At 36.3% G+C, this 23,552-nt stretch overlaps 1 pseudogene; it reads left to right on the forward strand.

Moving 5' to 3' along the window:
- Window positions 1–2,532: 2,532 nt before the first annotated feature.
- On the forward strand, window positions 2,533–3,168 carry LOC112310927 (polyamine-modulated factor 1 pseudogene; annotated as a pseudogene).
- The last annotated feature ends 20,384 nt before the right edge of the window (window positions 3,169–23,552 follow it).

The raw sequence follows: 23,552 nt of genomic DNA on the forward strand, positions 1-23,552 counted from the left end.
AGAGTATATATTTTAAGTTAGTAACTGGTAGTATTTCATACACCATTTTCCAAAGGACATTTTAAGGCACACCTGTGAATTACTACTTTGTTAGGATAATGTTAATGATAAGCTAAACTAAAATCAGCAATGAAAAATGTATGAAAACTGATGAGGGAAACATTTCTCTGAATTTAGTAACAGAAAAATAGTATTTACCAAAATATCTACCAATCACTATGGTGATTTCTAGGAAGCTAAAAACCCGCGCCCCAAAACTATATTAAGAAATGATTGCACTTATTCTATGTGCTAAAACCTCCTTAATTCATGCAATATTTGTACTTACATTTAGCTTTGAGATTATCTTTCACTTATTCACTATAAATCTTTGGATTTCACATATCATTAGATGCTCCAACTAACCCTTCATTCTTTAGAGTATGTTTATTTGATTCACATATTTACTTAGTCAACAAATTTTCACATATTTACTTAGTGGCCACTATATGGTATACAGTAAAGCTTGAAAATATAAGACTGGTAAAAATGTGTCAAATATCACATACATAAACTAATAGCACCCTTATTCAGATTCATCGTGTGGCCTTCATCTCATACCCTGGCATTTTTCTGTTGCTCCCATTTATCTGACAGAGGAACTAAATCCGTCATTCTGACACATCTGTGAACCTGGGGTTGGAGAGGTTTAACCTCCCATGTACCCCCACCTCCTTTAAGTCCTTGCAAAAATGACAAGTTACTTTAAACTTATTTTAAATTGAAACCTATTTGTATTCCTAATTTTTAATTCATTCTTAACTTGTCATACTTATTATCATTGAAAATATAATCTAACCAAATTATTCATCTTGTTATTGCACCTCCAACAGAACTTATATGGAAATGAACTCCATGATAGCAAGAATATTAGCCTTCATTGTTAGTGGTTGTCCCCTCATTGCATGGAAAAAATATATATATATACACACACATACATGAATATTTCTACATGTAACCATCTGTATCTCTATTAAGCTAAACGCAAGTTCACGTTAATGCCTCCAACTCTAATTCATTACCATATGGTTCATTGTAGACTTCTCTCCTTGCTTATGTAAAACATCCCACTTCAACACTGAGAAACCTAGCTTGTACCATCTGCTACCCATTTACTTAACTGTTCAATTTCAGTATACATGTAGAGTGGTTTCAGAGTTGTTAGCCAAACTCCCATGGGAAACAACTTTATCCATTAGAGATACTGTGTACAGTTCTATTTCACTTTATTTTTACAGACTCCACTCATTTCCAATATCACTTAGGTTGCAACTTTTCCCTATCCCACAGAGCAAGGCAGTTTCGTTTATTTTTAATACAGCTAGATCGTTTTGTCATACACTGCGGCCATACTGGTATCTCTCAATTTCCAGAATAAATTTTTAAATTTGCATACAACAAGGCACACTCATTGTGCAGTAACGGTCTATGTGCACGATGGCATGTATCCGCAATGCTATAGCAAACCGAGTATTTTAACCACTTTCAGCAATCCTCTGCATTTCACGTATTTAACCTTTCTCATCCTAAGTACCTTTTAACCACTGATCTATTTACCATTTCCATCATTCATATGCTTTTTAGTAAAATAATGTTTTTGTGTTTTTGCTTAGTTATTATTTAATAATGTAAAAATATCCAAAATTGGTAATATTTGTGGCTAAAATGTAATTTCTATAAATATAACACAAATTTAAAATAAATCAAGGTTTTTTTAAAATAAAAAAACAAGTTATTCACAAACATTTTATGCTCTGAACTACAACTCACAAGTCATCCAGAATGCACATGAAAACACAGAAAATAGAGGGGTGAAATATGTCTATAGTTTATTATTGTAAAATTTGGAGATAAATATTCTTAAGTTGGTCTAAATGGAGTGTGATATTCTGAAACAGAAAGAATTGGATATATGCCATAGTTACAGAATCTGACCCACGTTCAAAATATGAAATATTTTCAGTAAACAGAGATATAAATCATTAGAACCAAAGAAGAGTTTGCACAGTAGAGGATCTTGGCACATTTGGCATGAGAGAGCCAGGAAGCAACAATAACTTGAACATTAAGCACAATCCAAGAACACCCCATCAGACAACAAAGACTTGTGAATGTGGTGTCGTCTTTGTTAACGAAGGCACCTGTCCTTAAACAGGATGATTGCGGGGTTTGGAAGAAAAGATGGAAGAATTAATGGAGCTTCAAAGGTGTTCCCCAGTGCACTATAGTGTGCTAATCCCATTCAACTCTCTTCTTCCCAGGTTTTTAATTGTTTTCAGGAAGAAATCTCAAGATCTGTGAGCCAATTGAAGTTCCCATGGTGGTAAAATTCCTTGGTGAACGTGAGACGAAGAGGAGAGTTCCAGGCATGCATACACAAAAATGTATTGAGGATCAAAAAGGTGCCACGCATTTTGCTAGGTACAGTAAAGATTTAAAAGGGATAATTTCTCTCTTTAAGAAATCAACACCGGACCTCCACATGGCCGAAGCATGGCCATATACAGCGGCTGTGAGGAAAAAGGGCCTGATGGGCCGTCTGCCGAATCCGTGCCCCACGGCACTACCATTTCCAGGCTGCAGCTCCTCGACACCACAGTGGATACTCTTCTCCAGAAGCTAGTCGCGGTCGGGAGCTACCAGAGATTCACTGACTGTTACAAGCGCTTTTACCAGCTGCAACCTGAGATGACACGGCGAATCTATGACAAGTTTATAACTCAGTTGCAGACAGCTGTCCGGGAGGACATCTCTGACATCAAAGCAGAGGGGAACCTGGAGGCCGTCTTGAATGCTTTGGATACAATTGTGGAGGAAGGCAAAGACCGAAAGGAGCCTGCCTGGAGCCCTAGTGGGATACCGGAGAAAGATCTGTGCAGCACCTTGGTGCCCTACTTCCTACAGTAGCGGGACGCCCTGCGGCGCCGTGTGCAGAAACAGGAGGCTGAGAACAGCAGCTGGCAGATGCTGTCCTGGCCGGGCGCAGGCAGGTGGAGTTGCTGCAGCTGCAGGGTCAGGCCCAGTGGCAGGCCTGGCAGGCTCTACACGGAGGACAGAAGGAACTGGTGGCTGTGCTGAGGGAGTCTGAGTAAGGGGAGGATGGCCAGGCCCAGGAGCAGAAGGTGGTCGAGGTCAAGGTCATCCTGTGGCAAGCTGCCCCTGAGAACAGCTGAAGTGTTGCCCCACCCCTAAGCAGTGATGGAATTTGTTGGGGGACAACATTTGAGCAGTCCCCACTGTGCCTTGGGACTGCTTTGAGGTCACACACACACACACACACACACCCTTCAGATTCCTCTCTGTTTCCTTATAACCTGAGGGTTCTTGGCCAGGTCCCACCTGGGAATCAGTCACCATGCCTTCTCTCCTTCGGTTCTGGCCAGTACCTACCTCCACCCACCCCACACACCCCTGCCTGCGCCTGAGCCCTCCCTAGGACCTGGCTTGGGGAATCTGTTTTCAGTCTCCACTGATTGCCATGTTCTCTCCACATCCGTAAATAAACTTCCTCCACTACACTGTAAAAAAAAAAAAAAAAAAAAAATCAACACCATTTGTAATAATGGAAAAGTAAATAAGCAACTACAGCAGAACATAACAAATGTTATGTTAAAGTACTGCAAGATAGTTTAACTCAGTTGGAAGCTCTTCAAGGAAGGCTGGATACCTTTTTATCTGAATTTCATATCTTTTACACCAGACACTATTTATGTTTCAAAATTGCGTGATAACCTGGGTTTCCCAAGAAGCACCAGAGTTACCTCAGCTAGAATTTATGCTTCAAAACAGTGAGGTTAGTGAGGTATTTTCTAAGTACACATGGGATCAACTGTCTTATTATTGAATTAGGTGCTAAGAATTGCGGATTAACTATATGAACCAAATCCAGTGGTTAGAGAGAGAACGGAAGCATGTGAATACTAGCTCATAGTTATTCTGAGGATAAAATGAGACAATCGATCTGAAAGCAATTGGAATACAGTAAAAGTTTACATTCTTTAGACATCCAACAAAATTTCTATAATCTAACACTTTAAGGCAATGAAGATGAATATTAGTAAACAATTTAATATTTTAAATTTAATTATTGTGACCCTGGCTGGTATAGCTCAGTGGATTGAGCACGGGCCTGTGAACCAAAAGGTCACTGGTTCAATTAATTTCCAGTCAGGGCAAATGCCTGGGGTGCAGGCCAGGTCCCCAGTAGTGGGAGCACAAAATGAAACCACACATTGATGTTTCTCTCCCCTGTCTTTCTCCATCCCTTCCACTTGCTCTAAAAATAAATTAATTAAATCTTTTAAAAAATAATAAATTCAATTATTGTGACTCTGCTCTTCTGCCTGTTATTTTTTTCTGTGTTCTACTTCTTAAGACTTACAGAGGAAATAAAGTATAATAAATCATTCATGTCCACTCCCACTACCTGCAAACATTCTGGTCAAAAAGAAAGCTCTTTATAAGGAAACTTGAAAGGACATAAAAAAAAAAAGTATCTTATCACCCACATCACCTTGAATATCTCTACTCTGAATATCTGAATTCAATAATTTAACAATATTGGGCTACAACTAGCACACTAATGTTAGTAAATGGCCAAATTGCTCCATTTTTACCAAATATATTCACAAATGGGTCATGTCATATTTCCATATATACCCTGATGTGGTCCACATTTAATGGAGAATTCTTTTGTTGGCTTATTCTATAAGCAGACCAAAAATCATATGATAACTCTGACTATAAATGTATTAGTGACCTTGATGATTTTAAAATATCTCTGTTCTCCTATGTCAGGTGGAAAATCAATATTTTTCCAAGTTTTAGACATTTCAACAGAAACAGTGTTAGGATAATTTTGCATAGAAAACATATAACTTGTTATACACTTGTCAGACATTAATGATGTGCTAGCAAGTGATAGCATTTTTACTCACAGCAGATGAAGATACTGATCTAAGACTACCAATGAGGAGAAAACGTGATAAAAAAGTCTTCCAAAATAAACTATCCAAATTAGAAGTCCTTTCAATGACATGTAAGACTGGTAGGATAATAGAGTCTTGTTGTTTTGGGTGGTTTCTTTTTCCCTTAGGAATTAGGAGATTCAGTCACTGAAGAAACCTTGATAAGCTTTGGTAATTTTAAAGAGTTGTTGACTTATCAGGGAACCACAGCTTATCATGTATATATAATGCATGTCAATTTTTAAAGATAAGAGACAGGCACTTTTATAGACTTACTGAAAGAGATACTTGCTAGGTGAGACAAGAGTACCCTGAAACTTGATTCTATTTATGGATTCAGATTGTATATAAAGAATACAAATAAACTTCAGTTGTATACTAAGCAAACAAATAGAAACAAAGTTTTCTAATAGTATAGGAACGAAAGATATGTTTAGATAAGAGAGAAAATATTCTGAAAGAAGTAGCAAAAGGGGGAAAAAGAACAAGAAAGTAGACGCTGTGTGATTTTAAAAGGAGAAGGTGGCAGTGTAGGTAGTGCAGGACTAATGTACTGTTTTGCTTTTGCCCCCTGAGAAACCAAAGTAGAATGTGGTCCCTGCCAGGTCTTAAATCTCTGTCCTACAAAGGGTACTCTCTAGTTCACCAAACTTCATCCCCATTTCAATAGCTGAATTCTATACACAATCTAGACGTTGTTATCCATTGGAACTGTTTTTTTTTTAAGCGAAATATAGAACTCCATACTTGTTTGAACATATTCCATGGATATCCTTGCAAATATCTGTTTCATTCTTTTTTATTCACATATATTATCGTATCCTTTCCATTCCTTAACCTTTTTATCAACATCTTTTGTCACGTCTCTATTTTCCTCTGCTCTGTCCTTTTTTTTTTCTATCTAACTTAATACCTGGGTGCATTGCTTTAACCAAGCAGGCTCTTCACCTCTGACTGTCTCCTCAGACCCTGCACTTCTCCCTCATGCACCTCTGAAGGAGTAGTGGTTTCCACATTAGTGACTTTTTCCTTGTCCCTTTATAAAGTATTTTAAATGGTGAACGTTCTTCTTTACTCCCAAACCTACCCCTCAAAATTTATTCCGTGACTATTTCATTGAGAAAACAAATTCTTTTTCATGAAATGAATCAGTTATCTTTACCTCAAATATTAAATACCTTTACACCTTCATTCACCATTACTGAACTTATTTCGTAGGCAGAAGAACTATCTACATTCTCTTCCAAGGCCAATTTTCCAGATATATCTCTAGAACTCTAGGCTTATATATGCAACTGCCTACTTGACCTCCACTTGGGTGGTAAGAGACTTCTCAAATTTTCCATGTTTAACAATGAATTTTCGGTTTTTTCCATACCCCAAACCTGCTCCACCCATAGTTTTCCCATTCTCATCAATGTCAACTCTATCTTTACGTCTGTTTAGAGCAAAAAAAAATTAGAATCACCCTTAACTCTTCTATTTATAAATAACTTTAATTTGGTAAGAAATCTTGTTGGCTCTACCTCAAAAATATGTGCAGATATAAAAATAATACAGGATGAAAATTAATTTCATTATTTTGATTATTAAACACTGGTGAAAGAAAATGTCCTTATTTTATGCATAAACACATGGAAAGTAAAAACTTGAAAAATAAATATATTATTGTAAAGGAAAATATATGTGTTCAGAATCCACATTTTTCTCCTTCTATTCATTGCTACTCTTCTAGTCTCGGTCACCATCATTTGCACTTCAGTTATCCAAGTATTGTCAGTGGAAGTAGGGTTCTTTCAAGGAATTATGAGAAAAGCATTCTGGGGACCCATGCATAGGAGGATGTTATAGTGGTGAGACTTATTGAAGCAAGAATTAAGGATTGTCTCCAGGTGCCCCGTGTCTTAACTATGTACAGATGGCCTAGCTCCATCCCACTGTGGAAGAACTCCAGCCTCTGGGGTTGCAAGCCTGAACTTGTCCTCACCAAGCCCAGAAAGGCCCAGGACCAGAGATACAGAATTTCTGTGTTTCATTTCCCCATCTGCATGTCGGCAGCCAAGGCTATGCTTGGACCAGCACTTCGACTGTGGTTTCTATGGAGAGAGAACACGCAAGTGAACCAGGGAAAACTAACACATGCTACTCAGATGGGCCTTTGTTAAGCTTTGCTTTTATTACCTGGAACTTGGGAAAAGCAGGGTTTCTTTCAAACTAATTTCTTTTCCAGTTCTTCACAGGCTTGTGCTGGGCCCTCTCTTTAACCAATCCCTTTTCTGCATCTTAGGGATGGGTGGGGGAGATTTGGGTCCAAATCCAATCCAATCCAATCTTTTCCTCAGATTTTCTCAAGCTAGGCTCCGCCCCTTCAGAGCCCCATTTTGACGCCTCCTGAACATACTTCAAAGTTTTGCCGCTTCCTCTGGTTTCTAGTGTGCATGTGCTTACCTCCCTTTGTGCCATCTTAGTTTCTACTGGGCATGCACCCAGCAGAGGAATTTCCCCTTCACCTCATTGTTTATTCCTCCCCCTCATGGTCTGGGTGGGTGGAACAATTTCCCCCCTTCTCCCTGCTACCATGGTCCTGCAACTTGGTGAAACTGGAAAGCTGGCTTTTCCTCCCTGTGCAGGAGAGAGGGGGCAGAGGGATGTTAATTCCCTTGGCAGGGATTCAGCTCTCCCCTGGGCTGTCTGAAGCTGTAACTTCTAGGCTTAAGCCTGATGAACTGTAACTTCAGACTTGGGCTGAGCTAGTTTTGTTCTCTTCTGTTAATAATTAGCTGACTACGCTAACACCAGTGGCTGTCTCACTAGTCCCCTTAGATCTACCATATTCCCATAGTTTATCATCAACATCTACCATAATGGTCTTTCAAATTTACAATATAAAGCATGTCAATTTTCTACAATAAACTGCAATGGTTTCCCATGTCACTCAAGGTAAACTCCAAAGTCTTAATATAACTTAAGATATCTTGCATATTCTAATCCCTCATTATCTTTCTGGTCTCATATCCTTCTATTCTCTGTCTCTCCAGCCCATGCCAAGCTCAGTGGCCCTAGAGATAAAAGCAGGCTACTGAAGTACCAGTCTATGTACCATCTAAAGTATCATCGTACATAAGCTAACTCTAGTGTTCACATTTTGGGAAAACCTACCTAAAACTGTTAAGTAGGTGGATATTCAAAAATTGATAAGGCAGAATAAAGTAATATACACTCTTTGAGTACCTGCATTTTTAAACCATATAGCACTTATCACACTTTTGTATATTTATAAAAAACATTGATTGCATCTGTGTTAAGTTTTAAGCTCTTTGACGTCAGGGTCTTAGGCAAGTGTTGTACACTGCGGGGCTCAACATCCCACTGCTTTACACCCAGGTTCTCTCTTAAACTTCTTTAAATTAGTGAATACTTTAAAGGCTCTTCTTAAATTTTTACTGTTCAGATATGTCTGCCTACACTCTTTAAGTACCTATTTATCTACAGGCAAATAATAACCACCCCTCCTTTGCCTGAAATAGAATCTGGATGCCACAATCAATCTAAATTTACTTGTTCCGTGGTTTAAAGCTAAAGTTTACATCTGTTTGGTTGGGTTCCCTACACAATATCTAACTGTATGTGCACATTGCACCTGGATATGTAAAACATAAACGTTATGATATGATGAGGCCATGGACATAAAGATCTTTGAATAATGTTAAGAATTATAGATACTATATTTAAAAAGAAAGTTATTTAATGGGGTATTACCTAGATTTTACTTATTTTCCAAATTATGCTCTAATTAGAATGCCGAAAATATATTTCTGGAAGTGAAGCTTTGAGTTAAGTATATCATGTGAGAAGTTAAAATGCAATAATACAAACAAAAAAAATGATTCTGGCCTGAAGCAGACTGATGGGATAAGAAAGGAGCATAAATAAATACAAGAGACACTGAGTACATGCAGCAGAATGATTGTCTTGATTAACCATGGAATTGACAAAGTTTGTGATACATCCTGGATCTCTAACTTTGTACTTGTGTACACTTAAATAACAAATAAAAATAGGAAAAGTAGCAGGGATTTTTTTCATGCGTGATGATCTTTATTTGCACTACTTTTAGTATTAAGTCCCTGAAAGTGATAGATTAAGCAAAAAAAATAAAAATAAAAAAACACCACACACATACACACAAAGAAAAGCTCTTGACACAGGTACCAGAATGGTGATTACCAGAGAGAAAGGGCAAGTGGGAGGAGGTAGAAGATGGCTTAAGGGGGATATACGGTGGTAGAAGGAGACTTGACTGGGGGTGGTGAACACACAATACAATATACAGATGATGTATTATAGAATTGTACAACTGAAACCTATATAATTTTATTAACCAATATCACCCCAATAAATTCAATTAAAAATCAATCAATCAATCTATCTATCTATCTATCTATCTATCTATCGAGACAAGTATTATAAATTGTTAATGATAGAATTCTGGTCTGTATTTTTAAAATTTTTCATAATAAAATTTTCAAAAAAATAAAAAATAAAAGGCAGTTGTAAAAATAGATCTGAAGCTCAGAATAATATTCTCTGTCCAGCGTATTAGATTTTGAAGTTTTAACACACACAGTGTCCAAAACAGTAAGAGTGAATGAGATATCTTGGGGAGAGTTGTAAATTGCAGTTCTCAAAGTCAAATGCCTGCCCTGTAAACAAGTAAATCTTCAAATGTAAGAGTAGTAGTGGTGGTTTAGAAGTCAAAGACTATTGAAGCTGGTCTTCAACACAAGGGAGTTGCCAGATCATCTAATTTTGAAGGGAATCCAAATGTCTGTATTGATACATACACTGGCCATTGTTTATTTTGGTAATTATCTTAGCAAGCAAAGGAATGGTTTCTGAATGTTTTAAGTGAAAAGAGTTTTAAGTTTTAAGTGAAAAAATACATTTTCGTAGAGCTATTTATCCTCACATCACTGGTGGGATACTTGAAAGAGTTTTGGGCTTACAAGGTGGACAAAAATCAGTAAGTGTCAGTAGGCTTGGCATTCTGTACAATCGGTCCACACATCTCCAACATAATCACTGAAATCAGCTCGTGTTTATTTCTCCTCTCCTAACGTTAGGTTCGCAATTCCAAAGGGAGTGCCTGATTGGCCAGCCAAAAACAAATAATCTTTGCAGTAGGTGCCAGTGAGCAGGTAAAGTGGTTTGGACAACTTTGTCTTCCTGAATGGGAGGAAAGGCCCTGAACTGTGTCATCAATACATAGTAGGGGGTCTTCTTCGAAAGGAGTCACTGCTGTGGAGCTAAATATCTTCTCCACAAAGGAGGCAATGCTTTCTTTACAACACCACATGCTGAGCACACGTATCCAGCCCAGCACTGGCTCACAGACAACTTTTTGAAACCTCAAAAAAAAAAAAAAAAAAAAAGATAGGCTTGGACTAATAAATACCAAAATCTAAGGAATGAGTAGAGCGAACAGAGTTCAGTAAGACTAGTACTTCCTGCAAACTTCCAAGAAAAATATCTGCTGTCCTTAAGCCCAGGAGTTTTTCAGTTGGAAGGGATATACAGCAATATGCATAAATAAATTAGTATTTCAGACAAAAATGTGTCCTTTGGACTTTGTAATGTGGGGATTGACATCATAGTTCAGAGTCAAAAACTAGATTTTTAAAAAGGTGAAAAATAATTTCCTCAAAATATGGAGACAACAAATATAGACAAATTGTTGAAAAGTGCAATAGTGAGATAAGGCAAAAACTAAATGGGATTGCACCCAAGCCTACAGAGGATGGAGATTTGAACAAGTTTTAATAGTGCATTGGTGTATATAGAGAGAGACTAATGATCTAGAAGGATGTAATTAAATTGAAAGAGAAGTAGAGAAACAATCCAAGTGTGTAGGCAGAGGGATCAGAGCTAGATTGGAGAATCAGTGAGTGCCTCTGCTTGGGTATAAGTGAGGTTGAGGAGGCCATTGAAGGAAACAGATTTGTCAAGTCATGGTGGGAATCTCACTGAATTGAAATCTGACATAGCAGGGGTTATCACCGGCTAAGACTGGGGCATGACATTTAAACCTGAGTTTTGAGGAGGTCGAATAGTGTGCGAATGGCAGGATTCTTTTCTGTGAACTCAATATTGTCCTGGTGGCCAACAGTGGTTGGGAGCCTTGTTCATGATTGTTGTTTCCCCATCACTTTCTCACAATTGATATATCTCGTTAGTTTCTAAATCTTGGCAATGCCACCAGTCAGCTATTTCTCAAATCCACCCCAACTTAACCTGAATATTGTCCTTTCACAGTAGTTTTTCATCCAGGCTTTTTTGATATTCAGCTAACTGGAATTGTTCTCTATTCCATTACCTCTGTAATCTTTTTCTTTCTTTTTTTTTTTGGTAAATAATGCTTTGTTACTTGTTTTGGGGAAAAAAAAAACAACTTACCTGATTATCCCATATAATAAAGTAGAAAACTCTTAGCCTGAAAAACAGTTATAATATTTTGTTGCCAAACTATATTTCTATTCTCATCTTCCACACAGTCCAACAAATTTGATGTTATCAAAATTTTCCCATTTAAAATCAAGATGCCCGCTTAATTGTTTGCTTACATAGTTATTTATTTATTTATTTATGAACTTATTTTTTACAATGTGTTCCTGCCTTAATTAAGAATAAGGAATCTTGGTCAAAAATCTTCTTTTCTATGAAACATAAGTTTTCTTTCTATATTTGTTACACTTCCAATAATGTTTCCCTTACATTTTATTTTTTAGTAAATATTCCATTTTCTTTTATTTCAAGAAATATGTAAAACCATCATATTTATTTATTTATTTTTAAATTGAAAAGCACCATAAGTTCAACCTTACTCTATCCATAGTCTATAGAGTAAAGAATGGTTCTTTTAAAGTGTAATGTTTTTCTTTTCTGGAAAGTTGAATCCAGGGTGGAGAAATAAACATCCCTTGCAGGTCAGCATACAGGTTGTGAATATACATTTTTCCTGCAAAACTCTTTGCCCAAAATATTCAGATATTTAAACACCTCCAGGGTATATTTATTCAGGTGGAATAATTATTCCTAAAATCCTATTCAGAGACGTATTTGAGGACTCTGAGAAACATGTAGAAAGTGTCAATGTCAGCAGTGGGGTTCATAACAAGGCACATTTTTGGAAATTTTTTAAGTGGGGCCAAAGATCCTGAGCAGAGGAAAAAACTGCTTTCCTGTTTGCATCTCCTTAGAGTAAGTTCTCATGGGGGAGGTAGTTCAGACACAGCAAGACACATTTTAAAATCACTCTGGATAAATCATAGATTATTTTATACACACAAAATGAAACTTATAAATCAATATTGTTAACAAATGTTTCAGAACCTTAAAATAGCAATTTATTGTTTAGAATGTTATAAACATTATGTTTATATTGAGGAATTCACAGACATTAATTACCACACATATGTTATTTAGGGTCACTTATGAATAATCTTATGAAGATTAGAAGTAAACTGCTGAAATTCAAGTAATACCCATTATTTACCCAAATTTATGTTGCTTCAATAAAGCTTTTGCTTCTGATGTACCATAGCTAATTGATAAGTCCATATACGCATGTCATAATGGGTTAAAGTAAGGATCATAGCATACTATTTTACCATTATTATGATTTCCTTAATCAGTCTGCTTTCAAACACTTCCCACTATGATAAAATCTAGGTCAAATCTAAGAATGCTTTCAATTACTTTCAGTAATAAAAGGTCCTTTTCTCATTGTCAGTCACAATAATGTGGCCATGTAATCAATGTACATGGCAGTACTGACCCGTCTCCAAGATTCTGGTTACACCTTCTGGCTTTATCCAGCTCCAGCCCAATGCGAAGCCTTTTGGAAGGAAGGTACCTGGGCCAGTCACTTCTCTCTTTACCTGTCTAGTTCTTCCACTTCTGTTTTTCCATTAAACAGGCTGCTCCTGGTGACTCTATACGTGAATGGAGGTGGCAAAGCAGGAGAGGTGAGGTGCGAACAGGCCCTCTTCTCCTTGCATCAGTGTACTTAGGTTTTGATACTTCCAGTCTTGGTAATTGCCAAGGAAACAGACACACTTTTACCTTGACAGATAATAAAAGCAAGTAGCTTTTTTGGAGCTTATTTGTGAGTTCTTCAGAGACACCCACTGGGAATACTTGACTAGACTTTCTTGACATGTGCAATTTATTTTCTTCCTGGTAATCACTTACATTTCTTCTCTCAGCACTGAGAACTTTGGCATTTTGGCCACCTTAGTTTTTAAGGGTGATGGAGAATCCCCTCTGTAAGTACACCCATGGGAATGATTTAACATGCTTATAGTTTCTCATTCTCTGCTGGGTGACATATATTTGGTAACAGTACTAAAACAAATCAAACATTAAGCAAAAAACACAAGCAAACAAAACAGTAAGAATATAAAAAAAGAAAATGAATAAGACTCATATATCCTTTCCTCTGAAGTCAGTGAAACTATAAGCCAGTAATAGTCAACCATACTGCATAATTTAAATGTGAGACCTTTGCTCCAAAAGAAGGAATAAAAAGTGCTACTAGAGGTACTAACAATAAAAAATATTTTCTTCCACAGTCCTTCTGTCCACCTGTCATGATATTTTTAATTTGCTATTTAATGTCAAGCTCTCTCAGACACAGGGACACTCAGAGGCTGCATGCAGACCCTCAGGCACCTGGGAACCTGCCCTGCAACTCAACAGGCAACGCTATGGCTCTTGGGTTCCCACTCAAGTAAGCTGCTAGAAGATGCTAGGGCTCCAGCTGGAGATGATTCAACCACACTTATCCAGGGCAGACCAGCAACCGCCAAGATGATGAAGTTTCCACAGCGAGCTCCTCTCAGTGCTTGGATCAGGGATCCCGGGGAGCCCATCCCTGCAGTTTCCCGCTGCACCTGCTGACAGCCCAGAGCAGGGTGTGCAGAGCAGGCCCCGCACCTTACTAGTATGTATTTGCTTTCAATATTCCAGCTTAATGTCTATTTTTTAAAATAAAATATCCAGTGCCCTCTCATTCTGTTCATTGACAAATAATTAAATGAATAATTTGAAGGGTTTTTCATGGTGTATGTAGATAATGTGGCATAAATCAAAGCTAAGGATTTACTCCAACTTCTGACCTTCCTTCCAAAAAACAAAGCAAACAACGTAAAAAAGAAATACAATTTAAAGAAAAATATTTTTGTTTGTTTTTTTTACTTTCAGATAAGCAGGAGGAATACTAAAAGCATTTACTTTTTAAGTTTTCTTTTATTCATAACACCCTTAAAAGACTAAAATGTTGAGCAATGTTTAAGATTCATATTTTTGTATGTGTTAGTTTAAGAAATATATCTTTAGGCATCACCCTCTCGTGCTTGAGGAAGGGCACTGGCAGCACACTTAATACCCTGGCGCAGATTAGAACTGCCAGAGAATTAAGAAAGAAGATAATGAACTAAGTCCTAAGTATGGGACAGAATCTGTGACAAGAATTCTTGATACAAATTTACAATAGAAACTTGCCCATAATACATTGTATCAAGGGGAACATAGATAAAATAAACAAAATAGATTCATGAACAGTAATAATACACTGAAATCATTAAGGATGAGAAGTGGTAAAGAATTGCTTTCTTTGTCTTTTAGTGCCTTTATAAGTACATGTTTGCAGACTGAATGAATATATCCAGGGCTTTGGAAATCTGCCTATAAGGCTGAGTAAATGTTTTTGTTGAGTAAATATATGCTTAACATATATTAGGTGTTCAATATACATGTGCAGATTAGCTAGGTCAAAGATTTCCCAGACAATAAGATATTGAATATACTAATCAAATTGCATAATAGTTTAGGGTTGTAATTAGAGACTTATTAATGCACTATGTAATTTTATTATGCATAATTGAACTCTAAAAAATAAAAATATCCATTATATTTGCAGTTGCCTGAAAGGATCTCATGCATCATAAAACATACATCTTTATCCCTCACATAAGGAGGGCTTGAAATGTTTAAGCAACGATTTCTAGTTACTTCTTATTTCAGAATTGGGAGATTTTTTTTCTAAATTTTATATAAATTGGGCTCTTTTTCTGTTTCATAAGACAGAGAAACCCATAAAAACTCTTCCATTTCTGGGACAGAGACGAGAGAGTTTTCTAAACAGAACTCATACAGCCCCAGAGAAGCAATATAGACAGGACTCACAGAAACAGTGGCAACCATAGCAACTGTTCCGAACGCAAGGAAGGGGAGGGAGCCGTGTCCTTGAAGATGAATGTTGTTCAAATCAAGCAGTCTCTAGAAGGCACAGTGCTAGTTATAACTACAGAAACATAACTTAGTGAGGCTCTGCCCCTAATGTATGAGTGTAAAAATGTCATTGCTCTAAGTAGATAAAAAGGTGTGACACAAGAAAAAGTTGCATTATTATATATTATTTAAATGTGTACAAGATTATATGAGAAAAATTGCAGACCTACACAAATAATTTAAGATGATAAAGGAAAACATGCTTAGATGAGATTTCAACCAAATACAGAAAAAGAAAGGGAAGTAATTCAAAATGATGAATACATTATAAGTTATTTGTAAATTTAGATGCATACCCTATCAAAACTGTCAGGAAAAGAGTGGCACGTTCAACATGGAATAATGTGAGGGAGTTTAATTATAATTTTTATAGTAATAAAGGTTCAGTTTTAGGGGAACCGCAGGGACACGGAGGTAACTCGGGGCTGACAGTAGCAAGCTCTTACCATGCGTGGCCCCAGGGGCCGGATATCACAGCCTGTCAGAGACACATCGTGGAAGTCGGAAGGAAAGATCATTGCGTAGCATTAGTAGTCTTGACATTGATGTGAATTGGGTAAAGAACCGAAGTCAGAAGCCCAAAGCAATAACATAAAAAGGTAACCGGAGTAATAAGTACTGTAACTCCATCCTCTTACTTTCTCCGATCTCCTAATAAGGCTCCCCATTGCCTGAACCTGCCTGAAACTCAGCGGTGCCCTGCGGATGAAACAACACAGGTGAACTTCTTCAGCCAGAGAAAGGACGAGGCAGGTGATGGGAGAAAATAGGGGAACAGATACAATACAGTTAGAACAAGCAACCATACTTTGGTTGAATGTTTAATCTTCACAGAGGCGACTTGATCATACAGTCAGCCCTCTCTGTATCTGCAGGTTCCACCTCTGCAAAGTCAACCAACTGAGATCGGAACATAGTTTTTAAACAGTGTCCTGGTTCTAACATGCACTATGTGGTTAGGCCTATGATGGTTGTGATGGCTGCCTCTGTACTTAACACACATACTTTTGTTTTCTTGTCATATTCTGTAAAGAATACAGTATAACAACTATTTACATAGCTTAATAAGTGGGAATTAATGTGTATGTATATACATATATATGAAAAGTTTGACCTTTCTGTATGAGATTTTTATAGTCTGCTTTATTCATTTAAAACTAAATTGCTATAATTTTCCCACTCTAATAATTCTTTGCTTAAAAAAGACAACAACCCAAAGATGAGGCCAATTTTTTTGTTATCCACCTGGGATATATTCTTAAAGTAGAATCACTGTGTCAAAGTGAATACATTACTGAGGGCTTCCGGTGCCTGCTTTCTAGCCAGAAGGTTTATGTCCTACCTAGCAGTGTATAAGGCTCATTCTTTCACTGCAGCTCTCCAGCGCTAAATATTTATTTGATTTTTCCCTAATGTCTGTCAATTTTACATAAGTGGAAAAACAATATGTTACAATTTAAAAAAGCATATATCTTTTATTGCTTATACGTTGAAACATATTTTGTATATTAGCAATTTGTATCTCTTCATTTAAGTTCTTTGAATATTTGTCAATTGCTATATTAGTGCTTTCCATTTTTTAGTCATTGCCTTTTATATAATAATGACAATAATAGATTAAGCCTATGTGAGTCATTTTATTACATGTATATTTTTACAAACATTCTATATCATGGCATCTGACAAATATTGTCACTAAAATAAATGTTCTATTAGTTGAAAATATATAAAACATCTATTGACATTTTTTAGAACTGCTGTAATTAGTTGTGACCTCTAGCAGTTCGGCAGTCACATATAATTCATATTCATTCAAACTCTGAGTATTTTGTACACTCTGAATCCATGGTTCCATGGGCCACTTAACGCGGTTGTTCCAGGACCACTTAACTTCACTGCATGTGGATCTGCCTGCTTTATTCTCTGAAAAGCCTGAAGGATAGTCAGGGTCAGCCTAATTTTTAAAAATGTCACCATGGAACCAGCAAGAGGATAAAAAGTTTGTTTGGGTTTTTGATGACCAAATAGATTTTTTTCTTACTTTAATGAATACGAGTAATGGCAAGTACTTTAATGGATCAATATCTTACCAGGAAAAGCCAAGAAAGATGCCTTCGGGAGGTCAATTATTTTTTATGTCTTTTTAGTGTTCATTTTATGGCTTTGTATGGCTGGATTAATTAGCACAAGGATTATGTAGGAAAATGGCATGAAAACAGTCTGTTTTATCTAATGTTAGTAAGCATGGCATAAAAGAATTAAAATAATCATTTCTTGAATGTTTCAAATGTAACTATCTATTTTGAGCGAAATTATAGCTGTGAAGTACAACATATCATTAACACACATTACTGAACCTTTGTATGTCACATTTATTTCTCAAAGCTCAGAATTAAGTTTTCTTTTGTCCTTCTGCTTCTTTTTCCGTTTGCATGAAGATGTATTGTTCTTTTTATTTATCTTTCATATAGATTAGATACAATAAATCTTCCACTTCTAGGTATGATTAAAATCTCATACACACACACACATATGCATGCTTTTCTATGCTAACATCAACATTCAAAATCCATCAGGCATAGGATATCACAGAATCACAAGAATTTGGGTAGATGTAAAGTTAGGGTCATGTAGTCAGCCCACTCCTTTATAAATGAAAGATTTTGTGTGTCCACTGAACAAATCCTATGAACTGTTCGCTCCACTTTATAAGAAAAGAGTAATTAATATTCAGTGACCACTTTCTGCATCAGATGGTGTTCTTATTTGTAAACATTTCAAGTAGGTCTTACTGGGTTAAGCAGAAAGGGAGTTTATTAAGAGGATATCAGGCATTTCACAGAATCATTAGAAAATCCAAGAACTAGGACAGATGCTAAACAGTAAGGAAAGGGCCCTAAACCTTATTTTAATGACCAGTATAAACATATTGCTATATATTGCCTACCGCCAGGTATTCCCATCATAATATCCCAAACTCTTTTTGGTAATGGATCTGCTCTTTTGCTCCAGCTCTTAATACCAACACTTGAAAAACAGCACTTCTTGTTTCTGACCCTTATCTGTTAGCAAGTCCTGAGCCCACACTGGCATGATGCCTCTGATTGCTGGAACCTGGGCCACATGCTTGTGTCCTGTGTGACGTAGAGACGAGAAGTAGGCAAATAGCACTGTCAATTGCAATGGTAGAGAAGTGTTTGCGATCAGTTAACAATTATTACATATAAAATGCCCAAAACATGCAATGTAGGACTGGTTGGTCAAAAAGTGAAAAATCGAACATCCATTACAATGTGTATGTGCCAGGTACTGCACTCAGAGGTTTGTGAAAAAGACCACATTTTCGGTCCTGTAAGGAAGAAAATGGAGAAAGAGAGAAGCTAAGTCATTTGCCCAAGGTCACAGGGCTCTTAAATAATGCCATCAATGTTCAAACCAAGATTTCATAAAATATGCATTGGAAAATATCTCTTTAGCTAAGTTCTTTTTTAAAAGATTTTATTTATTTTTTATTAGAGAAAAAGGAAGGGAAGGAGAAAGAGAGGGATAGAAATGTTAATGTGTGGTTGCCTTTTGCATGCCCCCTACTGGGGACATGGCCCACACCCTAGGCATGTGCCCTGACTAGGAATTGAACTAGTGACCCTTTGGTTCGCAGGCCTGCACTCAATCCACTAAGCTACAGGAGCCAGGGCTCTTTAGTTAAATTCTTAAAAAAAAAAAAAGACATCATTAAGTGGCATGATATTTTTCTAAATATTTAAATATTTCAATATTTATTATTTAACAAAACTACTCAGATTTTTTTGAACTTCTAATCGTTTCTACATTCATTTTGATCATTTGAATATATATTTATATATACATGTATATGTACATATATGGAGAGAAACTTTTGAGGGCAGCATCCATTTAATTCAAAGTGATTAGTTCATGTTAAGTGGGAATTTTCATTTTTCTCTTAATGAGTCACATCAATAGACATGATTTCTTAACAAATGAGACATTTATTTTACTACAAATATAAAAACTTTATACTTGTAAAACCATGTCCTTATATTTGAAAAGCCCTAAGTTATGTTAAATAATTATCTTACTATTACTGTTCTCCACTAAAAAGAAGTTCAAATATTCATACATATTTGCCTCTCTCCCATAATTATAATGAAGTTATACAATACCTCAGAAACTATCACAAGAGTGTAATTAAGAGCCCATTTTTATTTTAAAGATAATGTATTGGATCTTCAAATATGAAATAAGACTAAACACACTGAAATATTAACTTTTAATAAAATGCAGTGTTTCTAATGGTAAACAAGTCATTGGTCTGTATTATATTGAAACCATTGTCTGTAACTACATAATCTCCCCTCCCCTTATGCGGAGGATTACAAGTGAGTAGGCAGGAGATGAAAAGCAAAAATCTATGGTAAAGGTAATGATCTTTGAAAATTTTCTCTAATGAGTAATTTGTGGCTCAGTGGATTTCAAGAGATTATTGGTTTTGGAAATGGATTCTATCAACTAAGTATATAATGAAAATCATTAGGGCTGAATAAAATAAAATGGCAAATTTGTAATGCACACTAGCACTCTCCAAGTTCACACACAAGTTGAAAACCTTGTTTAAAAACACAATTATGAAAGTATTTCTATGGAGGCCAATATATCTCTGTGTAGCCCATTGTGTTTCCACTTACAGCAAAGAACAATATTGCTTGAATGCAGTCCTGAATATTATTTTTTAGAAAACTGAAATTGAGGATATTACTATATAATACAAAAAAAGTATGTTGTCACCATCTATTTGATAGCAAGTAATTAATTATGTATAGAATGCATTGAAATAGTTTGACACAGGGCATTTTTTTGTCATATACTAAATGCAGAAATAGCTCCCAGTATCATTTCTGGATAATTTGCTTGACATAGAGCAACAATTTTTTTTAACATTTTACATTTCCTCATATACTCTTTTCTGTTTAGGTTCTCATGTCCTCAAGCCTTAGATCAGGAGCTTGTACATGAAGGGGACTCAATGAAAATTTGTTGATAACTTTCTAAAGGAATAATGTGTGTGTGTGTGTGTGTGTGTGTACGTATTCACACTTACAGATGAATTCTAGAAATTTAAATTGCAGGACAAAACCCTTGATTTTGCATCTCTCTGATGGTTAGCGATGCTGAGCATCCTTTCATATGTCTCTGGGCCCTCTGTATGTCCTCTTTGGAGAAGTGTCTGTTGGGGGCCTTTGTCTATTTTTTGATTGGATTTTTTATTTTCCTGGTGTGGAGTCATGTGAGTTCTTTATATGTTTTGGAGATCAAAAGCTTGTCTGAGGTCAAAATATCATTTGCAAATATATTTTCCCATGAGTTCGGTTCCCTTTTCATTTTGCTGATGTTTTCTTTAGCCGTGCAGAAGGTTTTTAATTTGATGAAGTCCTATTTGTTTATTCTTTCTTTTCTGTCTCTTGCTCTAGGGGACATATCAGTCAGAATGGCTAAAATGAAAAAATTAACAAACAGCAAGTCCTGGTGAGGCTGTGGAGAAAAGGGAACCCTAGTATACTGTTGGTAGGAATGCAGACTAGTGCAGCCACTGTGGAAAACAGTATGGAATTTCCTCCAAAAACTAAAAGTGGAACTGCCTTTTGACCCAGCAATTCCACTGCTGGGACTGTACCCTAAAAGCTCTGAAACACCAATCCAAAAGAACCTATGCACCCCAACATTCATAGCATTGCAATTTACAATAGCCAAGTGCTGGAAACAGCCTAAGTGTCCATCAGTAAATGAGTGGATCAAAAAACTGTTGTACATTTACACAATGGGATACTATGCAACAGAAAGAAAGAAGGAACTCCTACCCTTGGCAACAGCATGGATGGAACTGGAGAGCATTATGCTAAGTGAAATAACCCAGACAGTGAAAGACAAATACCATATGATCTCACCTATAAGTGGAACTTAACCAATAAAACAAACAAATGAGCAAAATAGAACCAGGGACACAAAAATAAAGAACAAACTGACAATAACCAGAGGGAAGGGGGAGGGGAGTAACTGGGGAAAGAAGGGGAAGGGTCATCAAGGAACATGTGTAAAGGACCCATGAACAAAAGCAATTGGGGGGACGATTGAATGTGGGAGGTGGGGTTGTGTAAGGCAGGGGAGAGTAATGGGAAGAAAATGGGGACTTTGACTGAACAACAATAAAAAACAATCCTTGAAACATGTAAATTTGTATTTGTATTAATGTATTAGATTAGTAAATGAATTATACTAACAAGGGAATATCATTTTTAAAAGCATAGTTTGACCATCTTTAATAATTAAGTGGAAACCCATTATTAATTGAATTCTTTTTTTTAAGATTTTATTTATTTATTTTTTACAGAGGGGAGGGAGAAAGAGAGGAAGAGAAACTTCAATGTGTGGTTGCCTCTCCAGCTCCCCTACTGGGAACTTGGCCTGCAACCCAGGAATGTGCCGTAGACTGGGAATTGAACCAGTGACCCTTTGATTTGCAGGCCAGCACTCAACCACTGAGCCACACCAACCAGGGCCCATTATTAATGAAATTCTTCCTCAAACTTTACATAGTATTTTTCTTTTTTGAAAGTTAGATATATAAAAATAGAACATTATCTATTTAATTAAAAAAAATGAAATGTCTACATAGTTCACCTGATCTCAATGATTCTGTTCCCTCCTCTTTCTCATCAATGAACACTGTCTTAAAATCATTTAAAATATTTCATTCATTTTTACTTTGCGATGCCAAGTGTTGATTATAAATACTAACAGTGTATGACATAAGCCAGTAGACAGGCAAGGTGTGCATTTGGAATTGCTGGTGTAATGTATTCCTAGAATTTTAATTGTTTTAGTGTCAGAATTGACCTACTAGCATATGAAAAGATAGTAAGAGTTCACTGAAAAGTAATTATGGCATTACTTAAAATAATACCTCATTTGTCTAAAAGAACATATACATGTATAGGCACAGACTTAGTTTTAGTTGTATTCATCTATTTGTATAGGAAAATAATGCTAAAGAACAAGAAATATCAAATTATTTTAGGATCCTTTTATGTAGTGGATTGTAAAAACAAGTACTAGTATCAAATAAATTCCCCTTGTCATATTTATATGTCATATTTTCTATTTCTCTTTACATGGATCTACTCATGTTTTATGTAGATCTATTCTAGCAAAGATGTATCTAATTGTAGAGCTATGATTTTATTACACAGATGTAAGTCAAAATAACAAATGTTCATTCTTCAAAAGGCAAGAAGGAAATGAAAACATACTTCTTCCTTACGATGTAGTAGAATGGAAAATAAACCACAGGATTCTACAGCTCCCAAAAGCTCTGCGGCCAACAATTCTCCTTTAGCCGAATTGTTTTAGCTAGTTTTAAAGGACTAGGGAAGGCTTCGTGGGGAAAGTAATACCTGGAAGTTGAGTAAGACTTTGCAAACTTACTAGAAACAAATCTTGGGAGATGAGAATGGATTCCAGGTTCCAGAATGGTCTGAGCAAATAGACCATTTACTGGTCTTGGCCAGTAAATAAAGATGGAACTGCCACTAGTTCTTAAACTTGTGAGCAGAGAAGGGGCTCGGTGTTCGATAAGAGTTGAGGCAGTAATGCACTCACAAAGGTTATTAATGCAAATTTAGAAGTTTGATCTTCATTCTGATAAAAAGTATTTTTAATGTGTAACTTTGGGCAGATTTGTGATTTAAAAAATTAGGGCAACATGCAGATTTTATTAGAGGATAACAAGATTGTTGGCAGGAAGGCCATTTAGGAAATTATTTACAGTGAACTGGGAAAGAATTAATGGTGGCTTGCATGAAGGTACCTAAAGAAGCATATCCTTTTGTTCCCGATAAAGTTACCGACTTGTATCTATGTGTGTATTACTTTGAAAAGTTCACTTGAGATGCAATTTCTTATATAGAATATAAACTAATATATTATTCTTTAGTAATACAATTTATTTTACAAACTTTTAGTAGAATATGAACAATTATGATGTGTACTGATGATATTGCACATACCTGACATTATTAGCCCAGTGCTATTAAACCTATGAGGACTAGTGTTTACTTAATTTCACTTGGAAAATTGTTAAAAATGCAAATTCATGAGACCTACCCCAAAACACTGACTCAGAAT

This window comes from Desmodus rotundus, chromosome 13, assembly GCF_022682495.2.
Source record: "Desmodus rotundus isolate HL8 chromosome 13, HLdesRot8A.1, whole genome shotgun sequence".
In the NCBI taxonomy this organism is placed as follows: domain Eukaryota; kingdom Metazoa; phylum Chordata; class Mammalia; order Chiroptera; family Phyllostomidae; genus Desmodus; species Desmodus rotundus.